Raw genomic sequence first — 17,261 nt, 5'->3', positions numbered from 1 at the left:
GCTCCATTATTTTGCAAAGTGAAGTTGAGAGTCTCCCTTTAAGGGCCGGACTAGTTCGGGTCCATACCAAAATAGTTGGGCTGGGTTCGGCGAAAAGGTACTTTTGTGCCAATCTTAGCCTGGTCCGATCTCTTCTTATGTATACAGCCATGTCTCCAAAGATATATATAAAAAAATCTATTGTATAATTGTATTTTCATAAAATTTAAAAATATATCTTAGCATGTATTTTTTGTTTTACTAACTAATTTATTAAAACTATGAAAATTTTTCCAATATTTTAAAAAAAATTTAAAAAATTATTTTTTTTATTTTAATACATAAGATTACAAAATTATATGTAAAATATATTCTCGATATTAAAAAGATAATTTTTTTATATATAAATATTAAAACAGTAAATTTTTACTCAATAAAATAAAGAATTTTTTATTAAGTCAGGCTATGCATTTGGATAGCTTCTTGAACATTTTTATTTGTCAATTTAATCCATAAAATTCTTGGCTGGTTGTTCCACATCTAAAATCCTATTCTAAATAAAAAAAAAAAAATCAAAAACAACAAAAATTTTAAATGGTAGCTTTCTAGCTTAATTTTGGTCTAAAAACAAAAACAGCTTATAAGCTAGTTATCCTATATAATTAGATCTTTAAATTTTTTTTTTAATTTTATTCAATGATTAAATCAAAATTAAAAGATAAGCATGTTTTTACACTAGTCTTTGGAAACGCCAAAAAAATTCTTAACAATTAAGCAAGTAATATAATAAAAATAATTATACTAAACTAATGAAGAAAGTGCCCCGCACCAATTAGTGTCCCCTTTTTCCTCGTAGGAGGTTTCAAGTTCAACCCTCCTCTTTATGTATTGAACTTAATTTATCTAAAAGCAAAGTCACTAATCAATAGCTCTATCAACACTTGTTAAGGTTGAATGTTAAAATAAATAGTGTAAGATTCATCTCTCAGACTATGTAATGGTGCAAGAAGAAAATTTCTTTTGTCCCCCTTTGCAACGAAGCTGATTGGATGATATTGAGTTAGTCCTTTGTTCATTAGAAAGCTGGCTCCCTGATTAAAACCAGTATCTGACGATGTCTCCGATTTGCAGCTAAGCTTCATGCTTTGACCTGACTTATAATCCACACCACTGTACACATAGCAACCGTTCTGGATACCCGATTCCAGGGATACAGTTCCGTCTTTTCCATCCAATCCAGGAACCACGCGGAAGATAGATGATCCATCATCATCAGCAGAGTTTGTGAGTGCAAAGCTTCTGTCTTTTCCTTGCTGCACTAAAAGCATTCCAGGAAGATGAAAGGTGTTGTGTGTGGTCCCGCACCATGTGATGGGGGGACCACCACATTAATTAAAGGAGAGGCAGTTGACTATCTCTCTTAATTAAAAAGCTGGAGCTGCCACTGTAGACGCAGTAGAAGAAAAACAAGAGAGAAGAGAAAACCGAGAGAAAAAGAGAAGAAGAGGCAGCAGAGCAGTCCGTGCTCTTCCTTCGATTCCCAGCCCGTTCACCGTTGGATCGGGCTGAAATTTTGACAGCAGCTTCTAGACGCGTTGCACTTCATTCTGGACGGTTGGATTGAAAATTGGTGGCGTGGAAGCTGGCCGTTTTGACAGAAAACGGGGCTGTCAGTTTGTGAGTTTTTCCTCCAATAATTCTCTTATAATCTTGTTGTAATCCGAGAATAAGTTGTTCTTGATGATATTATGTTGTATCCCTTAGTTGAATCTGAGGAAGAACAGTTGTGAACCCATTATTGTTGATAGTGGAAGTTTTTAGGTGGACTACGGTCCCGTGGTTTTTCCCGCATCGGGTTTTCCACGTAAAAATCTTGGTGTTGATTTTGTGTGATTATTTGCATTATATTTGGTCATTGTTTGATTCTGTTTTTACTGCACAAAGAGGGAAATAATTGGGACTTGTGAATTGTATTCCGGTAAATTGGTGTCCGGTTGTTCCTAGTTTCCCCAACAAGTGGTATCAGAGCACTGGTTGTGTAGATTGAATTTCTTGTGCAGTTAAAATGGAGAAGGAAGATTCGGGCATGATAAAGCTCACTTCCTCAAATTATTTTCTATGGAAAACAATGATGGAGGATCACTTATATTGCAATGATTTGGCTTTACCGATTGAATGTAAAGGAATAAAGCCTGATGAAATGGATGATGCAAAATGGAATGGGCTTAATAGAAAGGCTACCGCTAATGTTAGAAAATGGGTATCCTCCAAGTCTATTAATCATATTTCTCAAGAACATGACTGCTATACAGTTTGGAAGATGTTGGAAGAAACCTTTGCCAAGGAGAGTGCACAAAACAAGGTTTTTGTAATTAGAGACCTTGTGAATTTGAAGTATAGAGATGGTGAAGATGCTTCGGTGCATATAAATGTATTCCAAGGATTCTTGAATCAGTTGTCATTGATGAATCTTGAGTTAGCCGATGAAATGCAAGCATTAATCCTATTGAGTTCATTGCCGGATAGTTGGGAGACTTTGGTGGTGTCACTTAGCAATTCTACTCCGAATGGAAAGCTCACTTTGAAAACAGTGAAGGATTGTATCCTCAACGAAGAGAAGAGGAGGAAAGGGACAAGCACTTCCGAGTCTCATGCACTTGTTACAGAAAGTCGGGGGAGAAGTCCAAGCAGGTTCTCTCACAGCAAGCAAGATAGAGAATCCAGCAATAGAAAAGGCAAATGGAAGCCAAGAGGAAGATCTCAGTCAAGGAAGGGTTTCAAGTGTTTATTATTGTGACAAGCCTGGGCATATGCAAAAGGATTGCAGAAAGTACAAAAGAGATCAAAAGGGTAAAAATGAAGACAAGAATGAAGAGAATGGTACAGCTGCAGTTGTATTTGATGGTGATGTTGCCATTGTTTGTGATGATGGTTGTGTTAATCTTGTATGTCAGGATACCACCTGGATTGCAGATTCAGCAGCTTCTTACCATGTTACACCCCGACGTGATTTTTACACATCCTACACTGCTGGTGACTTTGGTCAAGTTAGGATGGGAAATCAAGGGATGGCTAGTGTTGTGGGCATTGGAGACATTTGGTTGGAAACCAATACTGGGTGCAAGTTGCTACTCAAAGATGTTAGGCATGTGCCTGATATGCGCCTACATTTGATCTCTACAGGTACTCTTGATGAAGAAGGCTATTACAATTTCTTTGGAGATGGTAAATGGAAACTCTCCAGAAATTCCCTAATTGTTGCTAAAGGGAAAAAGATGGGTCTCTACATGTCACAAGCCAAGGTGATCAAAGGGGAGGTGAATGCAATTGAAGATTGCTCTACTGATTTATGGCATAAACGGCTTGGACATTTGAGTGAGAAAGGCATTGGCATCCTTGCCAAGAAAAACTACCTTCCATTAAAAGGTATGAACTTGAACACATGTACTCATTGTTTAGTTGGTAAACAACATAGAGTAGCATTTCAAAGATCACCTTCACATAGAAGATCACATGTTCTTGATTTAGTTCATACTGATGTTTGCTCTATGATTGATAAGTCTCTTGGAGGTGCATTGTACTTTGTTAGTTTTATTGATGATCACTCCAGGAAAATTTGGGCCACTTGTTTGAAATCCAAAGATCAGGTGCTTGATGTCTTTAAGGATTTCCATGCCAGAGTTGAAAGAGAAACTGGTAGAAAGCTGAAATGTATTCGAGCTGACAATGGTGGTGAATACAGAGGTCCTTTTGAGAAGTATTGCAGGGAACATGGTATCAAGTTGGAGAAGACAGTTCCTAAGACTCCACAGCAGAATGGAGTGGCTGAGAGAATGAACCGAACCATTGTTGAAAGAATTAGATGTATGCTCTCTCATGCAAAGCTGCCTAAGTCCTTTTGGGGTGAGGCAATGAAGACTGCAGTTGCCATGATCAACCTTTCTCCATCAGTTCCTCTTGATTTTGATGTTCCAAATAGAGTTTGGAAAGGAAAGGATGTCTCTTATGCACACTTGAGAGTGTTTGGATGCAGAGCATTCGTACATGTTCCAAGGGATGAAAGGTCTAAGCTTGACAGCAAGACAAAGCAGTGTATTTTCTTGGGCTCTGAAGATGATGAGTTTGGCTATAGGCTATGGGATCCAAAGGAGAAGAAAATTGTGAGAAGCAGAGATGTTATCTTCTTTGAAGATCAAACCATTGAAGATTTTGAACAGAAGGAGAAAACAGAGTCTACTACTTTTATCCCATCTAATTCAAATCCAATACCTACTCCACAGTTACCTTTGATGCCTGCTAATCATGGGGGAGATTTGCAAAATGATGATAATGGTGGTTTTCTTAATGAGCCATTAGTTGGTGATGCTGAATCAACTAATGATGAAATTGATATTATTCCTGAACAGGTTATGCAGGAAGCTCCAGATGAGCCACAATTGAGGAGGTCAACTAGACCTCGCCAACCTTCCACCAAATACTCTCCTCATGAATATGTGTTGGTTACTGATGGGGGAGAGCCAGAATGCTTTGATGAAGCTATGTCACATGAGAAGAAAAGTGAGTGGTTGAAAGCAATGCAAGAAGAGATGAAATCCTTGCATGAAAACCATACTTTTGAGTTAGTGAAGCTTCCTAAAGGTAAGAGAGCACTCAAGAACAAATGGGTGTTCAGGCTGAAAATTGATGAACATTGCTCGCAACCAAGGTACAAGGCAAGATTGGTTGTGAAAGGTTTCGGTCAGAAGAAGGGTATTGATTTTGAAGAAATCTTTTCACCAGTGGTCAAGATGTCTTCAATCCGAGTTGTGCTTGGCTTAGCTGCTAGTTTGAATCTTGAAGTTGAACAGCTTGATGTGAAAACTGCTTTTCTCCATGGTGATTTAGATGAAGAGATCTACATGGAGCAGCCTGAAGGGTTTGAAGCAAAAGGTAAAGAGCAGTTAGTTTGCAAGTTGAAAAAGAGCCTATATGGTTTAAAACAAGCTCCAAGACAATGGTACAAGAAGTTTGATTCTTTTATGGTGGATCATGGTTATGACAGGACCACTTCTGATCATTGTGTATTTATGAAAAGGTTTCCTGATGGAAACTTTATTATTCTATTGTTGTATGTGGATGATATGTTGATTGTTGGCCATGATGCTAAGAAGATTCAGATGTTAAAGGAAGAGTTAAGCAAGTCTTTTGCAATGAAAGACTTAGGACCGGCAAAACAGATTCTTGGCATGAAGATCACACGTGACAGGAAGAAGGAGAAACTTTGGCTATCTCAGGAGAGATATGTTCAAAAAGGTACTTGAGAGATTCAACATGAGCAACTCCAAACCGGTTTTGTTCTCCACTTGCAAGCCACTTTAAACTAAGTTCTAAGCAGTGTCCTTCAAGTGATGAAGAAAGAGATGAGATGAAAAAGGTTCCTTATGCATCCGCAGTTGGTAGCTTGATGTATGCCATGGTTTGCACAAGGCCGGATATAGCTCATGCAGTTGGTGTGGTTAGTCGGTTCCTCTCCGATCCTGGTAAAGAACACTGGTCAGCAGTGAAATGGATACTCAGGTATCTCAAAGGTACTTCTAGTTTCAGCCTATGTTTTGGTAATAATAAACCTGTGTTGGATGGATACACAGATGCAGATATGGCTGGTGATGTTGATTCTAGAAAGTCCACATCAGGATACTTGATGAAGTTTGCAGGGGGAGCAGTCTCATGGCAATCAAGGTTGCAAAAATGTGTTGCATTATCCACTACAGAAGCTGAATATATTGCTCTTACTGAAGGGGGCAAAGAGTTGTTATGGATGAAGAAGTTCTTACATGAACTTGGCCTAGTTCAAGAGAACTTTGTGTTGCACTGTGATAGTCAAAGTGCAATCCATCTCAGTAAGCATCCTACTTTTCACTCTCGATCAAAGCACATTGAGGTTAGATATCAATGGATTCGAGATGCTATGGAGATGAAGTCATTTGTTGTTGAGAAGATTCATACCGATGACAACGTGTCAGATATGATGACCAAACCTCTACCGAGAGAGAAGTTTGAGTTTTGCAAAAGGGAAGCAGGCTTGTCAGAGCCTCCTAAATTGAAGCTTACATGTTGATCGCCATTATGGCGAATTCCTCACATGGTGCGTGAGGGGGAGATTTGTTGTGTGTGGTCCCGCACCATGTGATGGGGGGACCACCACATTAATTAAAGGAGAGGCAGTTGACTATCTCTCTTAATTAAAAAGCTGGAGCTGCCACTGTAGACGCAGTAGAAGAAAAACAAGAGAGAAGAGAAAACCGAGAGAAAAAGAGAAGAAGAGGCAGCAGAGCAGTCCGTGCTCTTCCTTCGATTCCCAGCCCGTTCACCGTTGGATCGGGCTGAAATTTTGACAGCAGCTTCTAGACGCGTTGCACTTCATTCTGGACGGTTGGATTGAAAATTGGTGGCGTGGAAGCTGGCCGTTTTGACAGAAAACGGGGCTGTCAGTTTGTGAGTTTTTCCTCCAATAATTCTCTTATAATCTTGTTGTAATCCGAGAATAAGTTGTTCTTGATGATATTATGTTGTATCCCTTAGTTGAATCTGAGGAAGAACAGTTGTGAACCCATTATTGTTGATAGTGGAAGTTTTTAGGTGGACTACGGTCCCGTGGTTTTTCCCGCATCGGGTTTTCCACGTAAAAATCTTGGTGTTGATTTTGTGTGATTATTTGCATTATATTTGGTCATTGTTTGATTCTGTTTTTACTGCACAAAGAGGGAAATAATTGGGACTTGTGAATTGTATTCCGGTAAATTGGTGTCCGGTTGTTCCTAGTTTCCCCAACAAAAGGGTTCAAGCATGACTGATTTTCCAATAACATCTTTAACACTTGAGAGTTTCGAGGAAGAAGAGTCTTTTAATACAAGTCTAAAGGTGGCTTGAAGAGAAGCATCGGTGCCTGATTCCGGGAGCTTTTCCATTGATATTGATTGGTTTGAATTTGTTAACACAAAAGTCGAAATTCCAGACTCTTGGGAAAAAGATACTAATTGTCCATTATAAGAGCCAGGGATTGGTGTTATTGAGTCTGAAAGAGAATTTCCTGACCCGGTTTTGAGGTTCCAGTCACCACTTGTATGACCAGCAAGTAGGTAAGGACCATATAGTATTGCCTGAACAGAAGCATACTCATGCCGGTCATCTGAATGTTGTTCAGAGGACTTTGTCAGCTCTATGTCCATCATCATTATAGACATTTACGAAAATATTTTACATTTCAAGCAGGAATCCAAAGAAAATACCTTTAATGGCCTCTGTTCTCAAACTGATGGGAATCTGAAGGGTTAGCTTGTCACTGCTTCTCCATTTTCTATTGACTGATAAGAAACTACCTGCATTAGAAGTAGAGTATTAGAGACTATTCCAGGTATCACTCTGAAGATGCCAAATGAGCTCTCCTATTATAAAATGGATTAAATCAAAATATAAGAAACATGTAGATTAACAGATGCAAATAGTCAAGATTATACTTCACACCTGGAGCTGGTAGACGCAAACTCTGAGAATTTATTGTTGCAGTAGCACCTTCTGAATTTGTCCAAATTGGTATCCGCAAGTACAAGGTCGATGCTTGGCTAGTCCCCTGCACAAATCAGATCCATTATGATCACAGGTAAGCCTTTTTTTCCCACCTCTTGTTAAGAATTTCTATTCTCTGTGCACTTGCACGCTACAAAAATAATTATAAATTTCCAGTAGATTTAGCCACTTTTTAACATCCTTTTCCCAGCCAAGGAGGATCCAGGTTGATATTTTTTTATTGGAAAGTAACTCCTTCAAAAGTAACACTAGTTTCCGTATGCTCATATGATAGATCGATTCAGCAAATACCTTCTTAGGAGAAAAGGTTAATGTCACCCGAAGATATGGATCCGAAGAAACGATAGGATCAACTTTCTGATTGAGCACAATCTGTCCAGATTTCCAATCAAGAGAGCTTGATATATACTGAATGATGTAAAGGCCTGGGGCTTCTCCTTCTTCAAAATATATGGAATCTCCCAGCTTTGAAAATGATTCAATTCCTGTGGGTACAGCAACAAAAGATAATATCAAATTGTTAGCACAGAAGCAGAGGTATGTTTCTCCTCCTACAAGTAAAAAATGATTAAAAACAGTGAACTGTATTAGCAGCAAAGAAAGGATGAGGCAGGTAACAGTTTCCACACCTGTTCCATAGCAGCACCAAAAAGAATCATACGAAGTCCCCCATCCATGATAGCTTTTGGCTTTGGAACTTCCAGATGTTGTGGAAGCATGTAAATCATCACTCCAGGTTCTGTTCCTCTTTGGATGCCTAGCACACCGTTTGTCAGAGCTCGCTCGTAATAATCTGCATAAGCCATTTCTTTGGTCCATCTGAACAGGTGGCGAGAGACCTACAGGTTGCAAAAAAAAGTGCAGAGTATTTAAGCAGGAAAATTTATGTAACACGAAGATGCAAAAGCTGCCTGGTAAATGCCGTATAGATGCCAAAATGTTTACTGACATACAGACCTTGGAGTCAAAATAAGTTTTTGAAAAGATCGAAACAAATTCTATTCATCAAGTACACATAAAATCTAAATCAGTAAGCAGAGATATGAGATGAAACACACCTTCGGCATATTATAAGTTGTGCATGATTCTGTTGAAAATGAATTAAACTTAAACAATACAGTTTACGTAAAGAAAAAGAAACAGATTTAAGATGGCAAAGTTGAGTAGAAAGATCAATATTTTCATTAACTTCAAATGCCTATATATAGGCTTACATAGAACTTGAAATGCATTAGAACTCTCAACAAACTTGAGAGATTATTGGAATTGAAATCCTAGACTAAGCAGAATGTTTCTGCTGCAAATCCTGAAGGAGATAAACTGTTACAGAATTCAAATATGAAAAACTGATCTTAATTCTATCTTTCTAAAGGCAAAATCTCATAATTCTAACACTCCTCCTTGAGACTTGCCTTAGACAAACCAAGTTTCATCCTTAGAAATTCCAGTCTTGATCTAGGAAGAGCTTTAGTCATTATATCAGCAAGTTGAACATCTGTTGGACAGTAGTGTAGCTTTATAAGCTTGTTCTTCTCAGCTTCTCTTATAGAATGAAACTTCACATTGATGTGCTTGGTTCTGCCATGTTGAACCGGATTTAGAGCAATAGCAATGGCAGATTTATTGTCACAATGAAGCTCAGTTTGTGAGCTTTGTTCTTGACCCAAATCAGCAAGCAATTTGTTCAACCAAATTGCTTGATTTGCAGCAGCTGCCATGGAGATATACTCTGCTTCAGCTGTTGATTGTGCCACCACCTCTTGCTTCTTTGCATTCCAACATATTGCACCTGAACCAATATTAAAAACATATCCAGAGGTGCTCTTCATGTCATCAACACTCCCTGCCCAGTCACTGTCTGCATAACCAATCAGATTTACTCCTCCTGTCTTCAAATACCAGATGCCAAGATCAGTTGTTCCTCTGATGTACTTCAACACTCTTTTAGCAATTCCCATGTGAATGTTGCTAGGTGAGCTCATAAACCTTGACAGCAAACCAGCTGGAAACATTAAGTCAGGTCTAGTTGCTGTCAAGTATAGCAAACTGCCCACTAGGCTTCTAAATCCAGAGGGATCTTCAAGTTTCTCACCATCATTCTTTGAAACTTTCTCATTTTGTGCTAAAGGAGTTGCTACTTCTTTGCATGACTCAAGCTTGAACTTCTTGAGTATATCAACAGCATACTTCCTTTGTGAAACAAAAATACCCGAACTACATTGATGTATTTTCATTCCAAGAAAGTAGTTCATAATGCCAAGATCAGACATTTCAAAAACATCTTGCATTTCAGTTTTGAACTCTTCCAGCAACTTTGCATTGCTTCCAGTAACTAGCATGTCATCTACATAGAGTGATATCACCAACTGCAAACCATCTTCATCTTGTTTCAGATATAGGGTAGCTTCATTTTCACTTCTTTTGAATCCTAGTTGAATCAAATGAGTATCAATCCTGCTGTACCAAGCCCTTGGTGCTTGTTTCAAACCATAAAGAGCTTTGTGTAGTTTGTAAACTTTGTGTTCATCACCAGCAACAACAAAGCCTTCTGGTTGCTGAACATAAATTTCCTCAAGTAGTATACCATTTAGAAAAGCAGACTTCACATCTAAATGATAAACTTTCCATCCTTTTTGTCCCGCAAGAGCAAGTAGGAGTCTTATAGTGTCATGCCTAGCTACTGGTGCAAAAGTATCTCCATAATCCACTCCAGCAACTTGAGCAAAACCTTTAACAACCAATCTAGCCTTGTGTTTGAAGATTGAACCATCTGGATTGAATTTGGTTATGAAAACCCACTTCACTCCAATTGCCTTTTTATCTCCAGGAATTTCAGTCAATCTCCAAGTCCCATTTCTTTCAATGGAATCAATTTCTGATTTCATTGCTTCAATCCAAGCTGGATCTCCTGCAGCTTCAGAGTAATTTGTAGGCTCAGCATGTACAAGGTTACATCTTTCATACACATCAGACAGTTGTCTAACCTTAAGTACTGTTGTATCTGAAGTTGCTTCAATGGCTTGTTGATCTTCATCATCAATACTTTGTACTGGTGATTCAAGGGCAGCTGTGATAGTCTGTTGAACTTCTTTTAAGTCCCAATTCCAGCAGGCATTTTCATCAAATTGCACATCTCTGCTGACCTGAATTTTGGCTGAATTCAGATTGAAAACTCTGTAACCTTTTGATTCTGTTGCATATCCCACAAGAATCCCTTTTTCTGCTCTAGCATCCAGTTTTCCTCTTTTGGCAGATGGAACATGAAAATAGCACAATGATCCAAACACTTTTAAATGTTTGGCAGTAGGCCGGACTCCAGACCATGCCTCCAATGGTGTTTTGTTTTGAACAGACTTGGTTGGAAGTCTATTAAGCAGGTATACTGAAGTATTTACTGCTTCAGCCCATAGAAACCTTGGCAACTTCTTTTCAAACAATATACATCTGGACATCTCCATCACTGTTCTATTCTTCCTTTCAGAAACTCCATTCTGCTGTGGAGAGTAAGGAGTCGTCAGCTGGTGCACAATTCCAGCTTCTGAACAAAAGGCATTAAACTCCTTCGAAATATACTCTCCACCATTATCAGTTCTCAACACTTTGATCTTCTGACCACTTTGAGTTTCAGCCATGCTTTTGAAGTTTTTGAACATAGATAAAGCTTGTGACTTGTTTTCCAGAAAATAAACCCAAGTCATTCTGCTATAGTCATCAATGAATAATATAAAATACACATTATTATTCAAAGAAGCTGTGCTCATAGGTCCACATATGTCTGAGTGAACCAGCTCCAGCATGTGTGTTGCCCTTTTGGATATACCTTTAGGAAATGGTTGTCGATGTTGCTTTCCCAGTTCACAACTTCCACATGTATGAGCAGTAACATGTATTGCAGACATGTTTTCTACCATTCCAGAATCATACAACAACTTTAATGAATTAAGATTGTAATGACCGAATCTTTTGTGCCAAAGAATGCTTTCATCAATCTTTGCACTAAACACATGTCCATTAACAGCATCAAGCTTCAAATAGAAGCTATTACCATCCATCTTGATTTTTGCTATCTCTGAATTATGTGTATCAGTGATAAAGCAAAATTTCTCTTTAAAAGAGACTTCATAACCATTCTTAAGCATTTGTGCAACACTAAGGAGATTCTGATCTAGTTCAGGAATGTAAAGAACATTTGTGATGGTTTTAATACCTCTATTTGTGCTGACTGCAATAGTTCCTTTCCCCTTAGCTTGCACAATATCTCCATTTCCCAGCTTAATCTTCGGTTGAACTGATCTGTCAATAGAGGAGAAAATTGACAGAAATTTGGACATGTGACTTGTGCAGCCACTGTCTATAAGCCATGTATTCTGTTCAGAGGTATTGCTAGCTTGTGTTGCCATAAACAAATGCTCCTCCTCATCTTTGCTTTCTTCAGAAACATTTGCTTGTTGTTGTATTTGTTGCTGAGGTTGCTTCTTCTTGATTCTGCAATATTTCTCACTGTGACCGAGATTATTACAGAATAAACATTGAAGAGAAGGTTTCCCCTTAAACCAGCAATCTTTCTCAGTATGGTTAGTTCTTCTGCAATAAGAACATGGTGAGAAAGTCTGTCTTTTTGAAGGTATACTTGATTTTCTTTTAGCATACTTGACAGGTTTGTTTCTTGGTAGATTACCAGCACTCCTTTCCCTGTTGTTTGCTTGGAAAGCCCCTTCAACTGCCTCATCATCTCTCATATGAACTCTTTGCTCCTGAATATGAAGTTTGCTAATTAACTCAGCAATAGTCAGACTTTGCAGATCGCAAGATTCTTCTATTGCTGAGATTTTAGCTTCAAACTTTTGAGGAACAAACATCATAAGTTTTTCTACTACCTTATGATCTTCAAATGTGTTTCCAAGAAGCCTCATTTGATTTACAACATCCATTAATCTGCCAGAATAATCTTTGACAGATTCATTGTCTTTCATCTTCATCAACTCAAATTCCCTCTTAAATGCAAGAAGTTTAACTGCTTTGACTCTGCTGCTGCCTTCAAATTCAACTTGAAGCTTATCCCATACCTGTTTTGGTGTTTCCAGATTCATAATTTTTGTGAAAATATGATCTGCAAGACCAGAATGAAGACAGGTAATGGCTTTGTCCTTCTTGAGTTTTTCTTCTTCATGTGCTTTCATTTGAGCAATTGTAGGATTTGCATTCAATGGTGGAGGATCAGAATCGGTTGCCACAACATTCCATAAGCCATGAGATCTTAGATAAAATCTCATTTTGACAGCCCAAATATGATAGAGTTCTCCACTAAAAATTGGAATTGCAGATACAATATTGTTTGAAGAAGACATTGACAAAAAACATAAAGAAAATAACTCTCAAGTGTTTCGCTCACCCTCTCTGTGTTTGCCTCACCTTCTCTTATTGTTATCACTCAAAAGAAAGAAAAATTTGTTTGCCCCACAGCCCGTAGGATCTATTTGCTCTGATACCACTGTTGAAAATGAATTAAACTTAAACAATACAGTTTACGTAAAGAAAAAGAAACAGATTTAAGATGGCAGAGTTGAGTAGAAAGATCAATATTTTCATTAACTTCAAATGCCTATATATAGGCTTACATAGAACTTGAAATGCATTAGAACTCTCAACAAACTTGAGAGATTATTGGAATTGAAATCCTAGACTAAGCAGAATGTTTCTGCTGCAAATCCTGAAGGAGATAAACTGTTACAGAATTCAAATATGAAAAACTGATCTTAATTCTATCTTTCTAAAGGCAAAATCTCATAATTCTAACAGATTCCTCATTTTCTGTCTGTAACGTGCTAGCCAGTCGCTTTGGATCTGACCTACTCACACATCAGGCAAGGTGTCAACCAACACAGGATAAGATCTTAGCAAGCTTTTTTATGAAAGTAGAAGCAAGATTCTTCTATATGGAGGCATTAAACCTACTTCAGAATATCACTATTATTATTGAAAGAGAAACAACAATCAGTACCAGAACTCGCTAACAGAAGTTCCTCCAGTTGCATAGCTGTGAGAAGAGTTGACTACATCCATGAAGAATGCTCCTATATCCTGGAAGATCAAATCTGTCTTAGGCAGTTTTAAGATCAGACATCATGCATGCATGACTACTCTAACATGAACTGCAATAGCTCAGTAGAACAGTAATCAAAATGCTACAACATTTCATAGAAAATGCTGCTCAGGTAATCTATGATTAATATAAAGCATTAACCTTATAAAGAGGATCGCCAGTGATTTCATATCGCATCTGTGCACCGATGACAGCAGGGATATGTGTATTGGCGTGGAAACCTGATATGTCATCGGCCTACATGGAAGAGAAGAAGCTTCTATAAAATAGCAAAAACTCGTTTTATATTGCAAATAGAATGATATGAATTTGGCGTGCCCAAATTTAATTTTGCCGAAACTCGTTTAGAATGCAATACCAATAAAGGGGTTAGTATCACTAATAAATTGCGAAATATCTTATAAGAAAAATCAGGAATTAATCGAAAACCTTATAACGATCGAAGGCAATGCATCTGGGATTACTTAAAACAATAAAAAATGTCAGTAGTTGAGCCTAGAAGAATTTAGCAAAAATCTAATTGTATTTATTCTATTTGCAATTTAAAAAACTCAGAAGTTCATCTTAAATTAGGCTTGCTCTTACTGATTGGAATGGTTATGTCAAAGATGATAACATTTCATTTTACAAAATCAGAAGCTTGTTTTCTCAAAGGGAAACTATTCTTACTGGCAAAAGGAAGGAAAAGACCTGAAAAACCAGAAGACTAGAACCCCAGCCAAAAGCTGATAAACAACAATTGATAGTCATAAATTACCTGTACTGCAAGCAAACCAAGGAAGCAAGGCTTGTCAAACAGGTGAGCCAGCACCAAATGCTTTGGATCTCCCTGCACCAAAGTAACTTTTAAGGCTCCAGTTAAAGATATCCAGAGGTTTATCTTCCACGGAACAGAGTAAATTCAAAAAATATATCCATTCCAGCTCCAGGGAGACAATTCATAGGACTCGTTAAGTGAAGAATCAGGAGAAGCAAAGGAAACTGCACAGATTAGTGTACTTACTGTTATGCTAAATAACTTGTAAAGGACATCATTCATACCACCAGTTTCCTCGTTGAGTGATAGATAATGCCTTTCAACACTGTGATTGGTTATAACGTTACTAACTCGATTGTAAAAGTAATCAACCATCCACTTAACCATTTTTAAAGCTTGAGCATTATCTGCCAATGTATATTGGTCCAAAAGACCTGCTAGGATCTGTCAAAGTCAACAACCCAAATGGTTAGTCGTATGATTTTCTAAAGAATCACTACTGTGAACCATTTTGAAGTAGATAATACCTTATGAATGGTGTAATAAGGAGCCCAGACTGGCTTTATAGCTTCAAACCGATCAAATAATTCAGATGGGAAAGCAGAAAGGTATCCTGCTCCCATTTTCACCTGACAGGCAGATAGGGCAGAAACTACTGCAGACATTTTCTTCTTTAGAGTTACATTATGAGTACTAGCCCACATCTGTGCTGATGCACTCAAATAGTGCCCTTCAACAAGCCAAATCAAATTTGTTTGTCATAAAAATATATGTGCTAATATTGATCAACACTAAATTCAAGACCATCAGCAAAAACCACAAAAAACTAACCTACAAAATGTCCTCGAAGCTCGGAATCCGGTGCCTCCCAACCACCATAAGCTTTTCCTGGTGTAGACGAACCTGCAGTTTTCCTAAAGCTCCACACCAAGTTATTCACATCCAACATCAACAAGTACTCCAAGTTTGTTTGTTGAGCCTTCCAATGGATTGAACTTGGATCCAATCTCACATTATGCAATGACATTTCGTTAAGGAAATTTCCAGAGGATTTCAAAGGACTTTTCAAATTTCTATACATCATTTCTCAACTATGCTCATCTTCTTCTCTCGGTATCTTTCGTGGCAGCAAACTGGCCCAAGCTGAATCATCGGTAGGTATCAAATGATAATGTTCAAACATTTCTTCTTTCCATGTTTCATTCTGTGATGATAACAGTTCATATCGAAATGAATGTGACGATAACTGAGTCGGGATGTTTGTACGCTCCTTGCTGATACCAAAACTACATAGCATAGACACCATGGCCAAGCTAACAAACCCTTCATTTCTTTTTCCATTTGCATAAATCACAGTTCAAGAACACCCAATTTGAGTCAACATAGCATAGACACCATGGCCTTTATAGATTTATCAATGTTTCACTTGTATTCCTATAGTTTAAAATTATCCAATGTTTTCACTTCTATCCCTATAGTTTTTCTTACTTTTCAAGTTGACTTCCAAGTCCGAAAACGTTGACGAAGAATTTTGTGTAGAATTAGAAGAGGTGCAGAATTGCAGGAAAAAAAGTAGCAGACAAGAAAACTCTTCAAAAAAACTTCAGAATTTCAGAGTTTGTGTAAGTAGCAGACACTAGAGTCCTTTCTGTTTTTTGTTCAGAAAAATGCTTGCAAGTTTTAATTTAGAGAAGCTATGGATTTTTAATGTTTAGCTCTTTCAAGTAGTCAAAGACATGCATTCAGGTGAAACATTTACAATTAGAAAAAGAAAGAAAAAATCAGATTTGATTCCTTACAGATGCTCTTACGGGTTGTCTTGGAATCTTGTGTTTGATTGTGCATTTTTCATCTCCTTTTACATTTGTTCTTGAAATTTTTTTTGCATTAATCTGAAACCCCTTAAAAACTAACGCAGACAGAAATAACCACAAATTAAGATTGTAAGGTTATCAGGAAAGGCTATACAAAAGAAGCTTGAGAAAGCTTAGCCTTGCACAATTCTCATAATAGAAGGAAAAATAATTTAAATTTTTTTCTCAATAATCAAAACTTAATATTACACTTTTCCATCGCAAAGGTGATAAACTATATATAAAATCTCAATAATGATAAAATTTTATTATTTGCTGCAAACTAAAATAAATATCTCAATAAAAAGTTAGTGAAATAGTTTTTTTTTTAAAATTTCTTTGTTGAGGTTTGTAAGTGAACATAGTTCTCTCTTTCTTTTTATTTTTATTTTGGACTCTTTACATTAACAAAATTTATAAATATATTCAGTGAAAAAACTATGAAATGTCATTTTAATTCTAGTAATTGAAATAACACTAAAGTGTTGATTCAAAAACAAAAAAAACAAAAACAAATTTTCATGTTAAAATAAGTTTCCTTTGAATTTTACAATTAAGTTTTTAGTTACATATTTCCATCTTAATATGAAAATTTATGACTAACCCATTATACATGGTGGCAAACAAAATACTCTTGGAATTCCACTGTCCTTCCAATTCCAAATAGTCTTGACATAATTTCGAGTCAAAAGAGTATGGAGCTAATTAGTTGTCATGTCATTAGAAATAAAAATGAGTATATATACATAGGTTTGGTTTTAGTACTAAGCCCAATTCAACCTTGTCGCACCCGACATCGTGGCGATCCTAAAAATTAATTCTCTTGAATTATGGAAAAAGAACAGATTTCTGGCATCCGGTTTTTTTAAGGAAAAATGTCTCGTTTGAGGAGTCGCCACTTAGTATTATGGTCACTAGGAACCCTAATTGGTCAACAGAGATTCTATGACTCGGGATTGGTTATGTAAAAGGGAAGATATTATCACCCCTTAAACGTTCTGCC

General features: G+C 37.3%; 1 pseudogene; it reads right to left on the bottom strand.

The window, feature by feature from the left end:
• Positions 1-809: 809 nt before the first annotated feature.
• Positions 810-15,708, bottom strand: LOC118052565 (uncharacterized; annotated as a pseudogene).
• Positions 15,709-17,261: the final 1,553 nt, after the last annotated feature.

The sequence above is a fragment of the Populus alba genome, chromosome 3 (genome assembly GCF_005239225.2).
Source record: "Populus alba chromosome 3, ASM523922v2, whole genome shotgun sequence".
Taxonomy (NCBI): domain Eukaryota; kingdom Viridiplantae; phylum Streptophyta; class Magnoliopsida; order Malpighiales; family Salicaceae; genus Populus; species Populus alba.
This window is presented reverse-complemented; position numbering and strand designations above follow the sequence as displayed.